Here is an 18951-nt window from a genome sequence, read left to right as displayed (position 1 = left end):
CCCCCCCCCCCCCCCTACCTTGTCACAACACAACTGACTGGCTCAAACTTTTAACATGGCACACCGGTTAATTTAAATGCATTCCAGGTGACTAGCTCATGAAGCTGGTTGAGAGAATGCCAAGAGTGTTCAAAGCTGTCATCATGGCAAAGGGTGGCTACTTTGGAGAAACTCAAATATGAAATTAAAATGTAACACTTTTTTGGTTGCTACATGATTCCATATGTGTTAATTCATAGTTTTGATGTCTTCACTATTAATATGCAATGTAGAAAATAGTAAAAATAAAGAAAAACCCTTGAATGAGTAGGTGTGTCCAAACTTTAGACTGGTACTGTAAGTATTCAGAACCTTTGGAATGAGGTTCTAAATTGAGCTCAGGTGCATCCTGTTTCCATTGATCATCCTTGAGATGTTTCTACAACTTGATTGGAGTCCACCTGTGGTAAAATCAATTGATTGGACATGATTTGGAAAGGCGCACAGCTGTCTATATAAGGTCCCACAGTTGACAGTACATGTCAAAGCCTTGAGGTTTAATTGTAATTGTAAAAGTAATTGTCCGTAGAGCTCCGAGACAGGATTGTGTCAAGGCACAGATCTGGGGAAGGGCACCAAAACATTTCTGCAGCATTGAAGGTCCCGAAGAACACACTGGCCTCCATCGTTCTTAAATGGAAAAATTTGGAACCACCGACTCTTCCTAGAGCTGGCTGCCCAGCCAAACTGAGCAATCGGGGGAGAAGAGCCTTGGTCAAGGAGGTGACCGAGAACCCGATGGTCACTCTGACTGAGCTCCAGAGTTCCTCTGTGGAGATGGGCGAACTTTCCAGAAGGACAACCATCTCTGCAGCACTCCACCAATCAGGCGTTTATGGTAGAGTGGCCAGACGGAAGCCACTCCTCGGTAAAAGGCACAACTACCCGCTTGGATTTTGCCAAAAGTCCCCATGAGAAACAAGATTCTCTGGTCTGATGAAACCAAGATTTAACTCTTTGGCCTGAATGCCAAGTGTCACGTCTGGAGGAAACCTGGCACCAGTCTTTGAATGAAGATGGAGATGAAACGGTCCAGTTTGAGTGTTTGTTGCACCTCGTTCCAGTCGCTGAACTGAAAAGAGGAGTGACCCAGGGATGTGTGTGCTTTGGGGACCTTTAACAGGATTGGACTGGCGGAACGGGTGTTGTATATGGAGGATGAGGGCTGCAGTAGGTATGTCAGATAGGGGGGAGTGAGGCCTAAGAGGTTTTTATAAACAAGCATCAACCAGTGGGTCTTGCGACGGGTAAACAGAGATGACCAGTTTACAGAGGAGTATAGAGTGCAGTGATGTGTCCTATAAGTACTAAACCATTCAGACAGACAGTACTGGGACCTCCTACCAAACCATTCAGACAGTACTGGGACCTCCTACCAAACCATTCAGACAGTACTGGGACCTCCTACCAAACCATTCAGACAGTACTTGGACCTCCTACCAAACCATTCAGACAGTACTGGGACCTCCTAACAAACCATTGAGACAATACTGGGACCTCCTACCAAACCATTCAGACAATACTGGGACCTCCGACCAAACCATTCAGACAGTACTGGGACCTCCTACCAAACCATTCAGACAGTACTTGGACCTCCTACCAAACCATTCAGACAGTACTGGGACCTCCTAACAAACCATTGAGACAATACTGGGACCTCCTACCAAACCATTGAGACAATACTGGGACCTCCTACCAAACCATTCAGACAATACTGGGACCTCCGACCAAACCATTCAGACAGTACTGGGACCTCCTACCAAACCATTCAGACAGTACTGGGACCTCCTACCAAACCATTGAGACAATACTAACCTGGGGTGGCAGGGTAGCCTAGTGGTTAGAGCGTTGGACCGGAAGGTTGCAAGTTCAAACCCCCGAGCTGACAAGGTACAAATCTGTCATTCTGCCCCTGAACAAGGCAGTTAACCCACTGTTCCTAGGCCGTCATTGAAAATAAGAATTTGTTCTTAACTGACTTGCCTAGTTAAATAAAGGTAAAATTAAATACTGGGACCTCCTACCAAACCATTCAGACAGTACTGAGACCTCCTACCAAACCATTGAAACAGTACTGGGATGGAAGTCACTGGAAACCCAACCTGGCCCAGGACAGCGGTGAGATCCAGATGTGGAGGCCCTACACTCCGTCAACTTTTTATTTCGCACTCCATATGAACATCTTGATTTACATTTGGCTATCATGGCTTCCTTTTAACTCTCACATGCCCGCTCAGGTGCTTAGTGCTGTCGGGTTCAGGAGCAGGCTATAAGAAGTAAGCTGTCATTCTCTCTGGGGGGGGGGGGGGGGGGGCAGTTTCCTCTGGAGATGGACTAGGCTCTGTGGGTAGGACAGAGGTGTGACAGTTTCCTCTGTAGACAGAATGTGCTCTGGATCAGGCTCGGTGTGGGAGGGTGTGTAGGTCCTGTAAGGCGCTGTGACTGTCATTGTGATGTGCGTCTACGTGTAACCCTACGTGGGCTGTAGCCCAGGATAGCTCTCCACTAACGGGATTAGAGACGGAGTGAGGAGGAGGGAGCGGCCCAATGTGAGACACGCAGGGACTAGGGGATTAGGCTTTAAATAGTCCCCCCCCGGAACAGGACAGGACAGGACCAGTAACTAACAGGTAACCAACCAACACAGACGTTGGTCAACCTGAGAGGAGACGAATATCCTAATTTACCACCTGGGATAGCAGCTTCCTTTAACACCTTTTGTCTTTCAGCCAAATCAGGCGACCACCTGCAGAAGCTTAGGCCACAAAGTGAGGAATTCAACAAGCTCTCGTCTATACAAGTACAAGAAGCTTATCACGAAGCTTGACGAAAACAAACTGAACGACCACCTGCAGAAACTCTCCATCTACACAGTGAGTACAAGAAGCTTGACGAAAACAAACTGAACGACCACCTGCAGAAACTCTCCATCTACACAGTGAGTACAAGAAGCTTGACGAAAACAAACTGAACGACCACCTGTAGAAACTCTCCATCTACACTTTGAGTAGAAGAAGCTTTAACCCGACTTGGCAAAGGACAACAAGATGTCGTCGAAGGATAAGTTGGAGGGTCTGGTGAAGCGTATGGAGTTGACCCTGACGGAGATGGAGGCTCTGAAGCTCCACTGTGGGAAGCAGAGTGAGGAGCTTAGCCAGCTGGTGGTGGACCTCCGCAGGGAGAACCAGGAGCTTCTGGAGAAATATAGTCAGCTAACTCTGGACATGAAGGAAGCCAAGGAGATTATAGAACGACTACAGGACACAAAGTACGCCTTTGACGCCAAGGAGAGACAGGCACGCAAACTCAGCAAGCAACTGTGAGAAAGAGCGAAGGAGATGACGGTTGAAATTGGCTCTGAGGAGAGAGAGGGAGAGGGAGAAAGGACTGTGTAAAAGGGAGCATGGAGGGGTTGACGGTGGGTGAGAAGGTTAGGGTGGGTTATTAGATGGATGGGAGAAAGTGGGTAAAAAGTCTGAAAAAACGAGGATGGGTTATGTAATATGCAAAAGGAAAATGCCTGTTTTTTGCGGGGTTTGAGTTGTTCAAATGAATTAGGGCAAGGGTTTGGCATGTCATGTAAGGTTGGTGTGGTTTGTTCTTCTAAATGTATAGACTGTATAATTTGTGTGTGTGTACATTTTAACCGACGTCGAGGATGGGATGAATGTAAAGGTGTGTGTGTGTGTACATTTTAACCGACGTCGAGGATGGGATAAATGTAAAGGAAAGTAATTACAATGTGAACTTAAATGCTGTGGCTTAGTGTGTAACTATAACCCTGTATTTAGATGCAATGACCAAGACAGCAGGTTTGGGGATTTCTGTGAGGAGAGGATGTGGGGACTGTGGATTCTAGCAGAGGGCCCATCCTTGTGGCCACCGTGGTTTATGAGGTATACCAAACCAGGGTTCTCCAACCCTGTCCCTGGAGAGATACCCTCCTGTAGGTTTACACCAGGCCTCTCCAACCCTGTTCTTGGAGAGCTACCCTCCTGTAGGTTTACACCAGGGCTCTCCAACCCTGTTCCTGGAGAGATACCCTCCTGTAGGTTTACACCAGGGCTCTCCAACCCTGTTCCGGGAGAGCTACCCTCCTGTAGGTTTACACCAGGCCTCTCCAACCCTGTCCCTGGAGAGATACCCTCCTGTAGGTTTACACCAGGGCTCTCCAACCCTGTTCCCGGAGAGCTACCCTCCTGTAGGTTTACACCAGGGCTCTCCAACCCTGTTCCTGGAAAGATACCCTCCTGTAGGTTTTTGCTACAACCCCAGTTGTAACTAACCTGATTCATCTTTTCAACCAGCTAATTATTTGGATCAGGTGCGCTAGAATAGGGTTGGAGTGAAAACCTACAGGATGGTGGCTCTCTGGGAACAGGGCTAGAGAGCTCTGAGGTAAACTGTAAAGGAGACATTTAAAAGGGTACCCTAGTCCCTATTTAGTGTACTACTTTTGACCAGGGCCTATAGTCCCACCTGGCACCCTATACCCTATAAGTAGTGCACTAAATAGGAAATTGTTTGCCATCATTGTGCTCACATGGTGTTCTACAGGAAAAAAACAACAACCTATAGTTAGTAACAGCCAGGTTGGAAGATCCTCAAAGGAAAGCTTAAGCATCTATCAAATTACAGTGGCTGGGTTGGTTGGTAAGTGTGATAGTGTTGATTAGACACACAAAAAAAAACAAAAAAAAACATCCGATACTGGATTTGGGTGATCACGTGTTCACTGCCTGACAATAACCACACCCTGGTGCATGAACACGTGAGGTCCTGTTCTATAGAGATTTACTAGAGCCCATCTGGACCTCCAAGACAGTTCCACTTCTTTCTTTTCTTCTTTCTTTAATTCTTCCCCTTTTCATTTTTTGTTGTTGTTTGTTTTTGTTTTTTTGTAATGTAACCTTTATTTAACTAGGTTGATTTAGACCAGGTGGGGTGATATTAAGGATCAGGGCCTGATTTAGACCTGGGACACCAGGTGGGGTGATATTAAGGATCAAGGCCTGATTTAGACCTGGGACATCAGGTGGGGTGATATTAATGATCAGGGCCTGATTTAGACCTGGGACACCAGGTGGGGTGATATTAATGATCAGGGCCTGATTTAGACCTGGGACACCAGGGGGGGTGATATTAAGGATCAGGGCCTGATTTAGACCTGGGACACCAGGGGGGGTGATATTAAGGATCAGGGCCTGATTTAGACCTGGGACACCAGGGGGGGGGGGGGGGGGGGGGTGATATTAAGGATCAGGGCCTGATTTAGACATGGGACACCAGGTGGGGTGATATTAAGGATCAGGGCCTGATTTAGACTTGGGACAACAGGTGGGGTGATATTAATGATCCGGGGTTGATTTAGACCTGGGACACCAGGTGGGGTGATATTAAGGATCCGGGGTTGATTTAGACCTGGGACACCAGGGGGGGTGATATTAATGATCAGGGCCTGATTTAGACCTGGGACACCAGGTGGGGTGATATTAAGGATCAGGGCCTGATTTAGACCTGGGACACCAGGTGGGGTGATGTTAAGGATCAGGGCCTGATTTAGACCTGGGACACCAGGTGGGGTGATATTAATGACCAGGGCCTGATTTAGACCTGGGACACCAGGTGGGGTGATATTAACGATCAGATAGAACAAATAAATCCGCTGTACTCCGGACCTTGTAGGGTAAGAGTTGAGTACCCCTCTACTAGATTACCATCAAATGCACCCTCTATCCACCTCTATGCCATGCACGCTCAGACGGTGGCGGGAGGAAATCAAGACGCCCCGACACACAGAGGATTACATCACTGCATTGAGCCAGGTCCGGCCGTGGAACTGCTTGGGGTATACAGGAGATCAGATGGACACTTGGCAATCACAGAGTTTTCATTATTTATAGTCTTTTGTACCTACATCTATGGGGATACATAGGATAGACATGACAAAAATGAACAATGGCTATTCTACTTTGTCATAGAGTATGAGTCACTTTGTGAATATGGACCCTGATTGCTCTCTCCCTCCATCCCCATTTCTTACTCTGGCTTTTATAGACCCATGTCTTCCCCTTCTGGCTATCATAGACCAAAGTCTTCCCCTTCTGGCTATCATAGACCCAAGCCTTCCCCTTCTAGCTATCATAGACCCAAGTCTTCCCATTCTAGCTATCATAGACCCATGTCTTCCCCTTCTAGCTATCATAGACCCAAGTCTTCCCCTTCGAGCTATCATAGACCCAAGTCTTCCCCTTCTAGCTATCATAGACCCAAGTCTTCCCCTTCTAGCTATCATAGACCCAAGTCTTCCCCTTCTAGCTATCATAGACCCAAGTCTTCCCATTCTAGCTATCATAGACCCAAGTCTTCCCCCTCTAGCTATCATAGAACCATGTCTTCCCATTCTAGCTATCATAGACCCAAGTCTTCCCCTTCTAGCTATCATAGCTATCATATACCCAAAGTCTTCCCCCTCTAGCTATCATAGACTAGCTATCAAGTCTTCCCCTTCTAGCTATCATAGACCCAAGTCTTCCCCTTCTAGCTATCATAGACCCAAGTCTTCCCCTTCTAGCTATCATAGACCCAAGTCTTCCCATTCTAGCTATCATAGACCCAAGTCTTCCCCCTCTAGCTATCATAGAACCATGTCTTCCCATTCTAGCTATCATAGACCCAAGTCTTCCCCTTCTAGCTATCACAGACCCAAGTCTGAGTAATGACCACTTTATAGTACTACTGTCTTATTTGGTCTTTCATCAGAGACCATTACATGCTTTCCCTACAATTTCAATGACATAATTTCGGGAAAACATCCAGGTCCCAAACTACACAAATGTATCAAAGTTCCAAGCTTTTATGATCAAGTTGAACGATTCAACAACAACAAAAATGTAATTGAAGAGAAAGATTGCAATAAAGATCTTGACGATTATGTGACAGCTACCCATTGGTCTTTATTGAGAATGTTATATCGCTCAGTCTGTTTACATACGGAGGGCGAAATCTCATAGTGGCTCTTGAATTGATGGTTTAAATGCTTGTAAAGTAAGCATTTCACGGTAAGGTATTTGGCGCATGCGACAAATAAAAATGTAATTTTACCCATAATTCCACAGAGCAGATCTACCACTAGGTACTACTGGGCTGTACATAATAGCAGTTTGTTTTCGGTATTTCTGCCTAAAAACGAGTTGAAGCTAAAATCACTGTGCTAGTAAAATGACCTCAACCCCCCCCCCCCCCTCCACCCGAAAGAGAGGAGAGAAACCTCACCCTTGAAAGAGACGTGGTGGGGAGGGGAAGCCGGTTCTGGGAACACATGGAGGTAGTTTTCTTAAACACAGTCTTTGTACGGGCTCTGGCGGTTTCCTGTTTTTTAAAACCCAAAATAAGCTCTCTGTTTAACTAACTAACCGATCCTCTCTGTTTACTAAACTAACTAATCGTCTCTGTTTAGTAGACTAACTAATCGTCTCTGTTTACTAACTAACTGATCCTCTCTGTTTACTAAACTAACTAATTGTCTCTGTTTACTAAACTAACTAATCGTCTCTGTTTACTAAACTAACTAATCGTCTCTGTTTACTAACTAACTGATCCTCTCTGTTTACTAAACTAACTAATCGTCTCTGTTTACTAGACTAACTAATCGTCTCTGTTTACTAAACTAACTAATCGTCTCTGTTTACTAAACTAACTAATCGTCTCTGTTTACTAGACTAACTAATCGTCTCTGTTTACTAACTAACTAATCGTCTCTGTTTACTAGACTAACTAATCGTCTCTGTTTACTAACTAACTGATCCTCTCTGTTTACTAAACTAACTAATCGTCTCTGTTTACTAAACTAACTAATCGTCTCTGTTTACTAACTAACTGATCCTCTCTGTACTTCTCAAGTGATAGTTTAACAAGAGATCAATGGTCACAACAAATATTAACATGTCAACGTCTAAACGTCTCTTTATAAGGTCTTTCTTTTGGATTATATTTAGTTCTTCTCCTGGTTTCTTTCCCATTTCTGTACTTCATTTCCTAAAGGAAAATTCTCCAAAATGTGTGGGAAAACACAACTAATTGTTGGTGATTATAACATCTGCCTTGAAGCCGTTCATGCTTTAGGCTTTATGACACCCCTTATTTATAGTGTATGGTTGACATGTTCAACCTCAGATGTATTACTTTGGTATATTTCATTTCTCTCCTTTTATGATCCTTAACTGCCGAGGAGGAAGGTGGAGTGGAGTGGAGGGTCGGCAGGTAGCCTAGTGGTTAGAGTGGAGGGTCGGCAGGTAGCCTAGTGGTTAGAGTGGAGGGTCGGCAGGTAGCCTAGTGGTTAGAGTGGAGGGTCGGCAGGTAGCCTAGTGGTTAGAGTGTTGGACTAGTAACCAGCAGGTAGCCTAGTGGTTAGAGCGGAGGGTCGGCAGGTAGCCTAGTGGTTAGAGTGTTGGGCCAGTAACCAGCAGGTAGCCTAGTGGTTAGAGTGTTGGGCCAGTAACCAGCAGGTAGCCTAGTGGTTAGAGCGGAGGGTCGGCAGGTAGCCTAGTGGTTAGAGTGTTGGGCCAGTAACCAGCAGGTAGCCTAGTGGTTAGAGTGTTGGGCCAGTAACCAGCAGGTAGCCTAGTGGTTAGAGCGTAGGGCCAGTAACCAGCAGGTAGCCTAGTGGTTAGAGCGTTGGGCCAGTAACCAGCAGGTAGCCTAGTGGTTAGAGCGTAGGGCCAGTAACCAGCAGGTAGCCTAGTGGTCAGAGCGTAGGGCCAGTAACCAGCAGGTAGCCTAGTGGTTAGAGCGTAGGGCCAGTAACCAGCAGGTAGCCTAGTGGTTAGAGCGTAGGGCCAGTAACCAGCAGGTAGCCTAGTGGTTAGAGCGTAGGGCCAGTAACCAGCAGGTAGCCTAGTGGTTAGAGCGTAGGGCCAGTAACCAGCAGGAAGCCTAGTGGTTAGAGTGTAGGGCCAGTAACCAGCAAGTAGCCTAGTGGTTAGAGCGTAGGGCCAGTAACCAGCAGGTAGCCTAGTGGTTAGAGCGTAGGGCCAGTAACCAGCAGGTAGCCTAGTGGTTGGAGCGTAGGGCCAGTAACCGAAAGGTTGCTAGATTGAATCCCAGAGCTGACAAGGTAAGACATCTGTTGTTCTGCCCCTGAACAGGCAGTTAAGCCACTGTTTTAAGGATGTCATTGTAAATAAGAATGTATTCTTAACTGATGTGCCTAGTTAAATAAAATAAATAAATAATTAATGTCTCCAAAATGTAGAAAACACAACCAGCTCTTTTGAGACCTGATTTAGGGTTAGGTATACTGGAGCTACCTGCCTAGTATACTGGAGCTACCTGCCTAGTATACTGGAGCTACGTGCCTAGTATACTGGAGCTACCTGCCTAGTATACTGGAGCTCCCTGCCTAGTATACTGGAGCTACCTGCCTAGTATACTGGAGCTACTAGCCTAGTCTACTGGAGCTACCTGCCGAGTATAATGGAGCTACCAGCCTAGTATACTGGAGCTACCTGCCGAGTATACTGGAGCTTACCCGCCTAGTATACTGGAGTTACCAGCCTAGTATACTGGAGCTACCTGCATAGTATACTGGAGCTACCTGCCTAGTATACTGGAGCTTACCCGCCTAGTATACTGGAGCTACCTGCCTAGTATACTGGAGCTTACCCGCCTAGTATACTGGAGCTACCTGCCTAGTATACTGGAGCTTACCCGCCTAGTATACTGGAGCTACCTGCCGAGTATACTGGAGCTTACCCGCCTAGTATACTGGAGCTACCAGCCTAGTATACTGGAGCTACCAGCCTAGTATACTGGAGCTACCTGCCTAGTATACTGGAGCATACCCACCTAGTATACTGGAGCATACCCACCTAGTATACTGGAGCTACCTGCCTAGTATACTGGAGCTACCTGCCTAGTATACTGGAGCTACCTGCCTAGTATACTGGAGCTTACCCAGAGGGCTACAGGTAGCCTCCTAGCCTGGTCCAAGACCTGTTTGTGCTGTCTTTACAACTCCTATTTGTCATTGGCCACCAAACATAACGCCCGTAAGAGTTGACATTGGCAAGACAGCACAAACACAAATGTATATTAGTAATTGTAACACCCTGGTAATAAATGTGATATGACACATAACCTGACACTGCTATTTATATATTTTTATTTATTTAACTAGGCAAGTCAGTTAATAACAAATTCTTATTTATAATGACAGCCTACTGGGGAACAGTGGGTTAACTGCCTTGTTCAGGGGCAGAATAACATATTTTTTTATTTTGTCAGCTCGGGGTTTCCATCCAACATTTGTTTTGGTGACTAGTCCAACGCTCTAACCACTAGGCTACCTGTCGCCCCATGCTAGACTCATTGTAATGCTACAACCACTGGCATGTAAAAACGAAAATAACAAATTCAAAGTTAATCCTGAATATTCATTCTGAGAAGAAGGATATTTAAATCTTCAAACTTTCATTAACAGTTATTTGTTTTACAATTTGAAATTATAGCCTCAAAAATAAAGTCTCGATTTGAGTTCTGCACATAGGCGCAATGTAACCACCACCACGAAGATAAGGCAAGATGCGGTTAGCCTGAGTGACGCTGACAGAGGAGGTTTTTAACACCGACTGGACCATAGTTGCTGGAAGTAAGGGTACTGCAGCACCCCACCCCCCACGAACGAAAAGTAAAACGTTTCCTCCCCCACAAAAGTAGTGGACTGAGCCTTTAAAAATAGGCGTCTGTTGCGCGGGTAACTCTCCTCTTTGAAGAAAACAATTTGCAGCACCCACAAACTACTTCCAGTGGCTATGGACTCGACTGTTTCTCCTGGTTTCAATATACTGGTATTAAAAAGAGAAAGTAGAAGTGTCTAGTAGCTAGAGAACCTGTTCAGAACAGGGGTTGTCTTACGACATAGACAGGGCTCTATACTCCAGAACTAAAACCCTCCCCTGTACACCGGAGGCACCACAACACCAGCGCAGCGAAAATACACAAGGTGTTTTTGGAGAGTTCAAGGGACGCAGAAACGCTCAACAGGTAAATTCGACCAACTTTTATTACGATTTTGAGGCATATTGTAAGAAACAATTATTGGGTAGTTTCTGGAAAACCAAGACTTTTCTAAGAGTTGTTTTTTACATTTGTAACCTACTACTGGGCTATTTATTTCCGAGTTAACAAATGAACTAACGTTAGCAGAACTCACCGATGATAAACCGAGGCTACCTATAGTTTTTTTTCTGGCAAATAGTTTCCCCCACAGGGTTTTGGCTATCTCCACCCTGCTGCAGGACTCTTAATAACAGCAGCATGCACAGACTGGCAGTGTGGACAGCATCACTTTTTTTTTCACTCCAAAGAAAATTCCCTGTTTCTATTTTATTCTATGCAATACTTAGTGTTCAGGATGTACACACAAAAACACTTAACTGTACTTGCTTTATCCTGTTATCACAACACTGATTAAATAAGGTATTCACAATATGCATTACTTTTTTGATGGACCATTCCTTCAGTGTGTGTACAGTATGTATGCGTGCGCGTGCGTGCGTGTATTCGACGCGCGCGCTCACGTGTGTGTGTGTGTGTGTGTGTGTGTGTGTGTGTGAAGTGTGTTTTTACATGTATGTGTCTTTGCTACTGCGGACAAGGAATGGGTCTGGTCTGTGACTACAGAGTTCGTGCAGCTCAGTCCATTGATGGTGTTACGCTTCGATCACAACCGATTGTGTTGTTGCATTGTAGTACACCAGAAATACATTAATTTCCCATGAAGCTGCGTTTGCCTTGCAGAATTGCGTTGCGGAGGCAGGTTGCAGTGCGTTCGGTGTGGCGCATACTTTGGATTTATCGACAGTATGCGTAAACGGCTTGACAGAAATGGTAGCAGGAGGTGAATGTTGAACTGTTGTTGCACACATATCCAGATGATGCTGCGTGCTATTTTACGCAATGATGCTGTCGGGAGTGTTCGAAGCGTTAGTGAGAGTTGAATCCTTGCCCTAACAGGTTGAGCACAATAGGTTCATAGAGACGCTGACACCAATAACAAGCTTCAAGTGAGTGCAATTATGGGTAGTCAGATCAGTCCCGAGCAGTGTCCGCTATGTTGCCCCTGACTCGGCCCCTCACTGCCTCCCAGACGTCTTGGCAGCATCAAATCAAATCAAGCTTTATTTATACAGCACATTTCAGACATGGAATGCAACGCAATGTGCTTTACAGGAAAAAAAAAACGAGAAAAAACTATACAAATAAATGCTGAAATATTTACTACTGTAAGGACAGACGCTGGTAAACGAGAGGCAAGTACAGGGAGTGAACATTTGAATACATATTGGAAGTAAAACAGAACAAGGACAGCGTCTGGACAGACACGGGGAAGAAACTGAGGAAGTGACAGATAGAGGGGATGCAATCAATGAAGTAAAATAGTCCAGGTGAGTCCCGTGAATCGCTGATGCGCGTAACCTTGGTGACAGGTGTGTGTGTGTGTAATGATGGACCGTCGAGAGCCAGATAGGGGGAGCGGGGGCAGGCGTGACTACACAACAAACATAAGATGAAAACACAAGAATGACTAACTGAAAAACGAAAAAGCACCCTGAGGAAAAGCAAAGCTAAGAAGATGGTTCTGCCCCCCAGCCTCCCGCTCTGCCCCCCACAGCCTCTCCGCTCTGCCCCCCCCCAGCCTCCCCAGTCTGCCCCCCCCAGCCTCCCCGCTCTGCCCCTCCCCCAGCCTCCCCGCTCTGCCCCTCCCCCAGCCTCTCCGTTCTGCCCCCCCCAGCCTCCCGCTCTGCTCCACTCTACCCCTCTAGCCCAATCACATGGAGTGTCCACCCACCAACCATCCAGCGGCCTGACTTGGGCTAAATGTGTTTGTAGAGTGTGTTGGCGTCCGGTAGGCTACGCGTTATGTTATGTTTGGTGGCCAATGACAATAGGAGTTGGAAAGTCAGCACAAACAGGTCTTGGACCAGGCTAGGAGGCTACCTGTAGCCCTCTGGGTAAGCTCCAGTATACTAGGCTGGTAGCTCCAGTATACTAGGCAGGTAGCTCCAGTATACGAGGCTAATAGCTCCAGAATACTAGGCTGGTAGCTCCAGTATACTAGGCTGGTAGCTCCAGTATACTAGGCTGGTAGCTCCAGTATACTAGGCTGGTAGCTCCAGTATACTAGGCTGGTAGCTCCAGTATACTAGGCAGGTAGCTCCAGTATACTAGGCTGGTAGCTCCAGTATACTAGGCTGGTAGCTCCAGTATACTAGGCTGGTAGCTCCAGTATACTAGGCAGGTAGCTCCAGTATACGAGGCTAATAGCTCCAGAATACTAGGCTGGTAGCTCCAGTATACTAGGCTGGTAGCTCCAGTATACTAGGCTGGTAGCTCCAGTATACTAGGCTGGTAGCTCCAGTATACTAGGCTGGTAGCTCCAGTATACTAGGCAGGTAGCTCCAGTATACTAGGCTGGTAGCTCCAGTATACTAGGCTGGTAGCTCCAGTATACTAGGCTGGTAGCTCCAGTATACTAGGCTGGTAGCTCCAGTATACTAGGCAGGTAGCTCCAGTATACTAGGCTGGTAGCTCCAGTATACTAGGCAGGTAGCTCCAGTATACTAGGCAGGTAGCTCCAGTATACTAGGCTAGTAGCTCCAGAATACTAGGCTGGTAGCTCCAGTATACTAGGCTGGTAGCTCCAGTATACTAGGCTGGTAGCTCCAGTATACTAGGCAGGTAGCTCCAGTATAATAGGCTGGTAGCTCCAGTATACTAGGCACGTAGCTCCAGAATACTAGGCTGGCTAGGCTAGCCTCAGGGGGTAGAGAGGGTCTACTGGGTCCAGCAGGCTAGGCTAGCCTCAGGGGGTTTAGAGGGTCTACTGGGTCCAGCAGGCTAGGCTAGCCTCAGGGGGTAGAGAGGGTCTACTGGGTCAGTCAGGCTAGGCTCAGGGGGTAGAGGGGGTCTACTGGGTCAGTCAGGCTAGCCTCAGGGGGTAGAGAAGGTCTATTGGGTCCATCAGGCTAGCCTCAGGGGGTAGAGAGGGTCTACTGGGTCAGTCAGGCTAGGCTCAGGGGGTAGAGAGGGTCTACTGGGTCAGTCAGGCTAGGCTCAGGGGGTAGAGAGGGTCTACTGGGTCCAGCAGGCTAGGCTAGCCTCAGGGGGTAGAGAGGGTCTACTGGGTCAGTCAGGCTAGGCTCAGGGGGTAGAGGGGGTCTACTGGGTCAGTCAGGCTAGCCTCAGGGGGTAGAGAAGGTCTATTGGGTCCATCAGGCTAGCCTCAGGGGGTAGAGAGGGTCTACTGGGTCAGTCAGGCTAGGCTCAGGGGGTGAGAGTGTCTACTGGGTCCAGCAGGCTAGGCACAGGGGGTAGAGAGGGTCTACTGGGTCAGTCAGGTTAGCCTCAGGGGGTAGAGAGGGTCTACTGGGTCAGTCAGGCTAGGCTCAGGGGGTAGAGAGGGTCTACTGGGTCAGTCAGGCTAGCCTCAGGGGGTGAGAGTGTCTATTGGGTCCATCAGGCTAGCCTCAGGGGGTAGAGAGGGTCTACTGGGTCAGTCAGGCTAGCCTCAGGGGGTGAGAGTGTCTATTGGGTCCATCAGGCTAGCCTCAGGGGGTAGAGAGGGTCTACTGGGTCAGTCAGGCTAGGCTCAGGGGGTAGAGAGGGTCTACTGGGTCAGTCAGGCTAGCCTCAGGGGGTAGAGAGGGTCTACTGGGTCAGTCAGGCTAGCCTCAGGGGGTAGAGATAGTCTACTGGGTCAGTCAGGCTAGGCTCAGGGGGTGAGAGTGTCTACTGGGTCCAGCAGGATATGCCATATTTCCTGCTTCCCTGATAACATAGCAGCCAAGGAAAACAAACAACAGGCTGTCCAGCTGATCACCACACAGAACATTACAGCGTAGCGACAATATTTCATCTCAATAAAGTCCAGAGAGAGCGAGAAAGGCCAGGTTGCTGTGCACTCTTCTGCTGTACAGATGGTTCTGGTTCCAATGCTTACTATTCTGTTTATTTACAGAAAGGGAAAGTCCAAAGTGATGCCCTGAAATGGTTTGGTTTCCCAACACAAACTCTCTCTCAGTCATTACAGATATAGATGGGCTGGTGGTGCCTTCTCTCTTGAGATTGGCTAGCTGGTTGGAGGTTAGGTAGGTTGGCTGGTTGTTAGGTAGGTTGGCTGGCTGGTTGTTAGGTAGGTTGGCTGGTTGTTAGGTAGGTTGGCTGGTTGTTAGGTAGGTTGGCTGGCTGGTTGTTAGGTAGGTTGTCTGGCTGGTTGTTAGGTAGGTTGGCTGGCTGGTTGTTAGGTAGGTTGGCTGGCTGGTTGTTAGGTAGGTTGGCTGGTTGATTGATTCGTTGGTTGGTTGAAGGTTGGTTGGCTGGTTGATTCGTTGGTTGGAAGTTGGTTGTAGGTTTGTTGGTTGGTTGGTTGGTTGGCTGGTTGATTTGTTGGTTGGAAGTTGGTTGAAGGTTGGTTGGCTGGTTGGTTGGCTGGTTGATTGGCTGGTTGATTCGCTGGTTGGTTGGTTGGTTGGCTGGTTGATTGTCTGGTTGATTCGTTGGTTGGTTGGAGGTTGGTTCGTTGGTTGGTTGGCTGGCTGGTTGATTGGCTGGTTGATTCGTTGGTTGGTTGGTTGGCTGGTTGATTGGCTGGTTGATTCGTTGGTCGGTTGGTTGGTTGGCTGGCTGGGAGGTATGTAGGTTGGTTGGTTGGTTGATTCGTTGGTCGGTTGGTTGGTTGGCTGGCTGGGAGGTATGTAGGTTGGTTGGTTGGTTGAGTCGTTGGTTGGAGGTTGGTTGGCTGGTTGATTGGCTGGTTGATTGGCTGGTTGATTCTTTGGTTGGTTGGAGGTTGGTTGGTTGGTTGGTTGGTTGGCTAGCTGGTTGATTGGCTGGTTGATTCGTTGGTTGGAGGTTGGTTGGTTGGCTAGCTGGCTGGCCATAGCCGACCAAAACTTCCAACGTAAATGCCAGAACTGTAGCTCCCACACTGCTCCGTTTAGCATCACTGCTGACATTGTGAAAAACAAAAACAAAAAATATGGATACAGGGTATACGGTCCACAGACTGTAACAGACTATAAGCGGCTGTGACACTTGTCGGATGTGGCAGGGCTTGACAATTATTACGGACTACAAAGGGAAAACATGATGCGAGCCTACCAGACGAGCTAAATGCCTTTTATGCTCGCTTCGAGGCAAGCAACACTGAAGCATGCACGAGAGCACCAGCTGTTCTGGTGATAAACGCTCTCTGTAGCCAATGTGAGCAAGACCTTTAAACAGGTCAACATTCAAAAAGCCGCGGGCCAGACGGATTACCAGGACGTGTACTCAAAGCATGCGCTGATACACTAGCAAGTGTCTTCACTGACATTTTCAGTCTCTCCCTGATTGAGTCTATAATACCTACATGTTTCAAGCAGACCACCATAGTCCCTGTGCCCAAGGAAACCTGCTTAAATGAGCACTCACGTTGATAGCTATGAAGTGCTTTGAAAGACTGGTCATGGCTCACATCAACAGCATCCTCCCGGATACCCTAGACTCACTCTAATTCGCATACCGCCCCAACAGATCCACAGATGACGTAATCTCAATTGCACTCCACACTGCCCTTTCCCATTTGGACAAAAAGAACACCTACTATTTAAGAATGCTGTTCATTGGCTATAGCTCAGCATTCAACACCATAGTGCCCTCAAAGCTCATCACTTAGCTAAATTCCCTGGGACTAAAAACCTCCATCTGGAAATGGATCCTGGACTTCCTGACGGGCCGCCCCCAGGTGGTGAGGGTAGGCAACAACACATCAGCCACGCTGATCCTCAACACTGGGGCCCCTCAGGGGTGTGTACTTAGTCCCCTCCTGTACTCCCTGTTCACCCATGACTGCGTGGCCAAACACGACTCCAACACCATCATTACATTTGCTGACGACACAACAGTGTTAGACCTGATCCCCAACAGTGATGAGACAGCCTATAGGGAGGAGGTCAGAGACCTGGTGCCAGGACAACAACCTCTCCCTCAATGTGAGCAAGACAAAGGAGCTGATCGTGGACTACAGGAATAGGAGGGCCGAACAGGCCCCCATTAACACGAAGACAGTCGTGAAGAAGGCACGACAAAACCTATTCCCCCTCAGGAGACTGAAAAGATTTGGCATGGGTCCCCAGATCCTATAAGTTCTACAGCTGCACCATCGAGAGCATCCTGACCGGTTGCATCACCGCCTGGTATGGCAACTGCTCGGCCTCTGATCGTAAGTCACTACAGAGGGTAGTGCGTACGACCCAGTACATCAGTGGGGCCAAGCTTCCTGCAATCCAGGACCTATATAATAGGCGGTATCAGAGGAAAGCCCATAAAATTGTCAGAGACTCCCGTCACCGAAGTCATTAACTTCTCTGCTACCGCACGGAAAGCGGTACCGGGCGCCATGTCTAGGACAAAAAGGCTCCTTAACAGCTTCTACCCCCAAGCCATAAGACTGCTGAACAATTAATAAAATGGCCACCGGACTACGACACTGCTGCTACTCGCTGTTTACTATCAATGCATAGTCACCTCACCCCTACCTACATGTACAAATGACCTCTAACCTGTAACCCCGCACACTGACTCGGTACCGGTTCCCCCTGTATATAGCCTCCACATTGACTTGGTACCGGTTCCCCCTGTATATAGCCTCCAGATTGACTCTGTACCGGTACCCCCTATATATAGCCTCCACATTGACTCTGTACCGGTACCCCCTGTATATAACCTCCACACTGACTCTGTACCGTAACACCCTGTATATAGCCTCCACATTGACTCTGTACCGGTACCCCCTATATATAGCCTCCACATTGACTCTGTTCTGGTATCCCCTGTATATAGCTTCCACACTGACTCTGTACCGGTACCCCCTGTATATAGCCTCCACACTGACTCTGTACCGGTACCCCCTGTATATAGCCTCCACACTGACTCTGTACCGGTACCCCCTGTATATAGCCTCCACACTGACTCTGTACCGGTACCCCCTGTATATAGCCTCCACATTGACTCTGTACCGGTACCCCCTGTATATAGCCTCCACACTGACTCTGTACTGGTACCCCCTGTATATAGCCTCCACACTGACTCTGTACTGGTACCCCCTGTATATAGCCTCCACATTGACTCTGTACCAGTACCCCCTGTATATAGCCTCCACACTGACTCTGTACCGTAATACCCTGTATATAGCCTCCACATTGACTCTGTACTGGTACCCCCTGTATATAACCTCCACATTGACTCTGTACTGGTACCCCCTGTATATAGCCTCCACATTGAGTCTGTACCAGTACCCCCTGTATATAGCCTCCACACTGACTCTGTACCGTAATACCCTGTATATAGCCTCCACATTGACTCTGTACTGGTACCCCCTGTATATAACCTCCACATTGACTCTGTACTGGTACCCCCTGTATATAACCTCCACATTGACTCTGTACTGGTACCCCCTGTATATAGCCTCCACATTGACTCTGTACCAGTACCCCCTGTATATAGCCTCCACACTGACTCTGTACCGTAATACCCTGTATATAGCCTCCACATTGACTCTGTACTGGTACCCCCTGTATATAACCTCCACATTGACTCTGTACTGGTACCCCCTGTATATAACCTCCACATTGACTCTGTACCGTAACACCCTGTATATAACCTCCACATTGACTCTGTACCATAACACCCTGTATATAACCTCCACATTGACTCTGTACCATAACACCCTGTATATAACCTCCACATTGACTCTGTACCAGTACCCCCTGTATATAGCCTCCACACTGACTCTGTACCGTAATACCCTGTATATAGCCTCCACATTGACTCTGTACTGGTACCCCCTGTATATAACCTCCACATTGACTC

At 47.6% G+C, this 18951-nt stretch overlaps 1 protein-coding gene across 2 annotated transcripts in view; it reads left to right on the top strand.

Annotated features, from left to right (window-relative positions):
- Positions 1–10841: 10841 nt before the first annotated feature.
- LOC139383553 (papilin-like) overlaps positions 10842–18951 on the top strand; it is an 89112-nt gene continuing 81002 nt past the window's right edge. For both annotated transcript variants that reach the window (XM_071128132.1, XM_071128131.1), the window contains exon 1: positions 10842–11082. The gene's annotated coding sequence lies outside the window, so the exon portion shown is untranslated. The remainder of the gene's footprint in view (positions 11083–18951) is intronic.

This window comes from Oncorhynchus clarkii, chromosome 25, assembly GCF_045791955.1.
Source record: "Oncorhynchus clarkii lewisi isolate Uvic-CL-2024 chromosome 25, UVic_Ocla_1.0, whole genome shotgun sequence".
NCBI lineage: Eukaryota > Metazoa > Chordata > Actinopteri > Salmoniformes > Salmonidae > Oncorhynchus > Oncorhynchus clarkii.
Note: the sequence above shows the minus strand (reverse complement) of the source record. Positions and strands in the feature narration are given on the sequence as shown.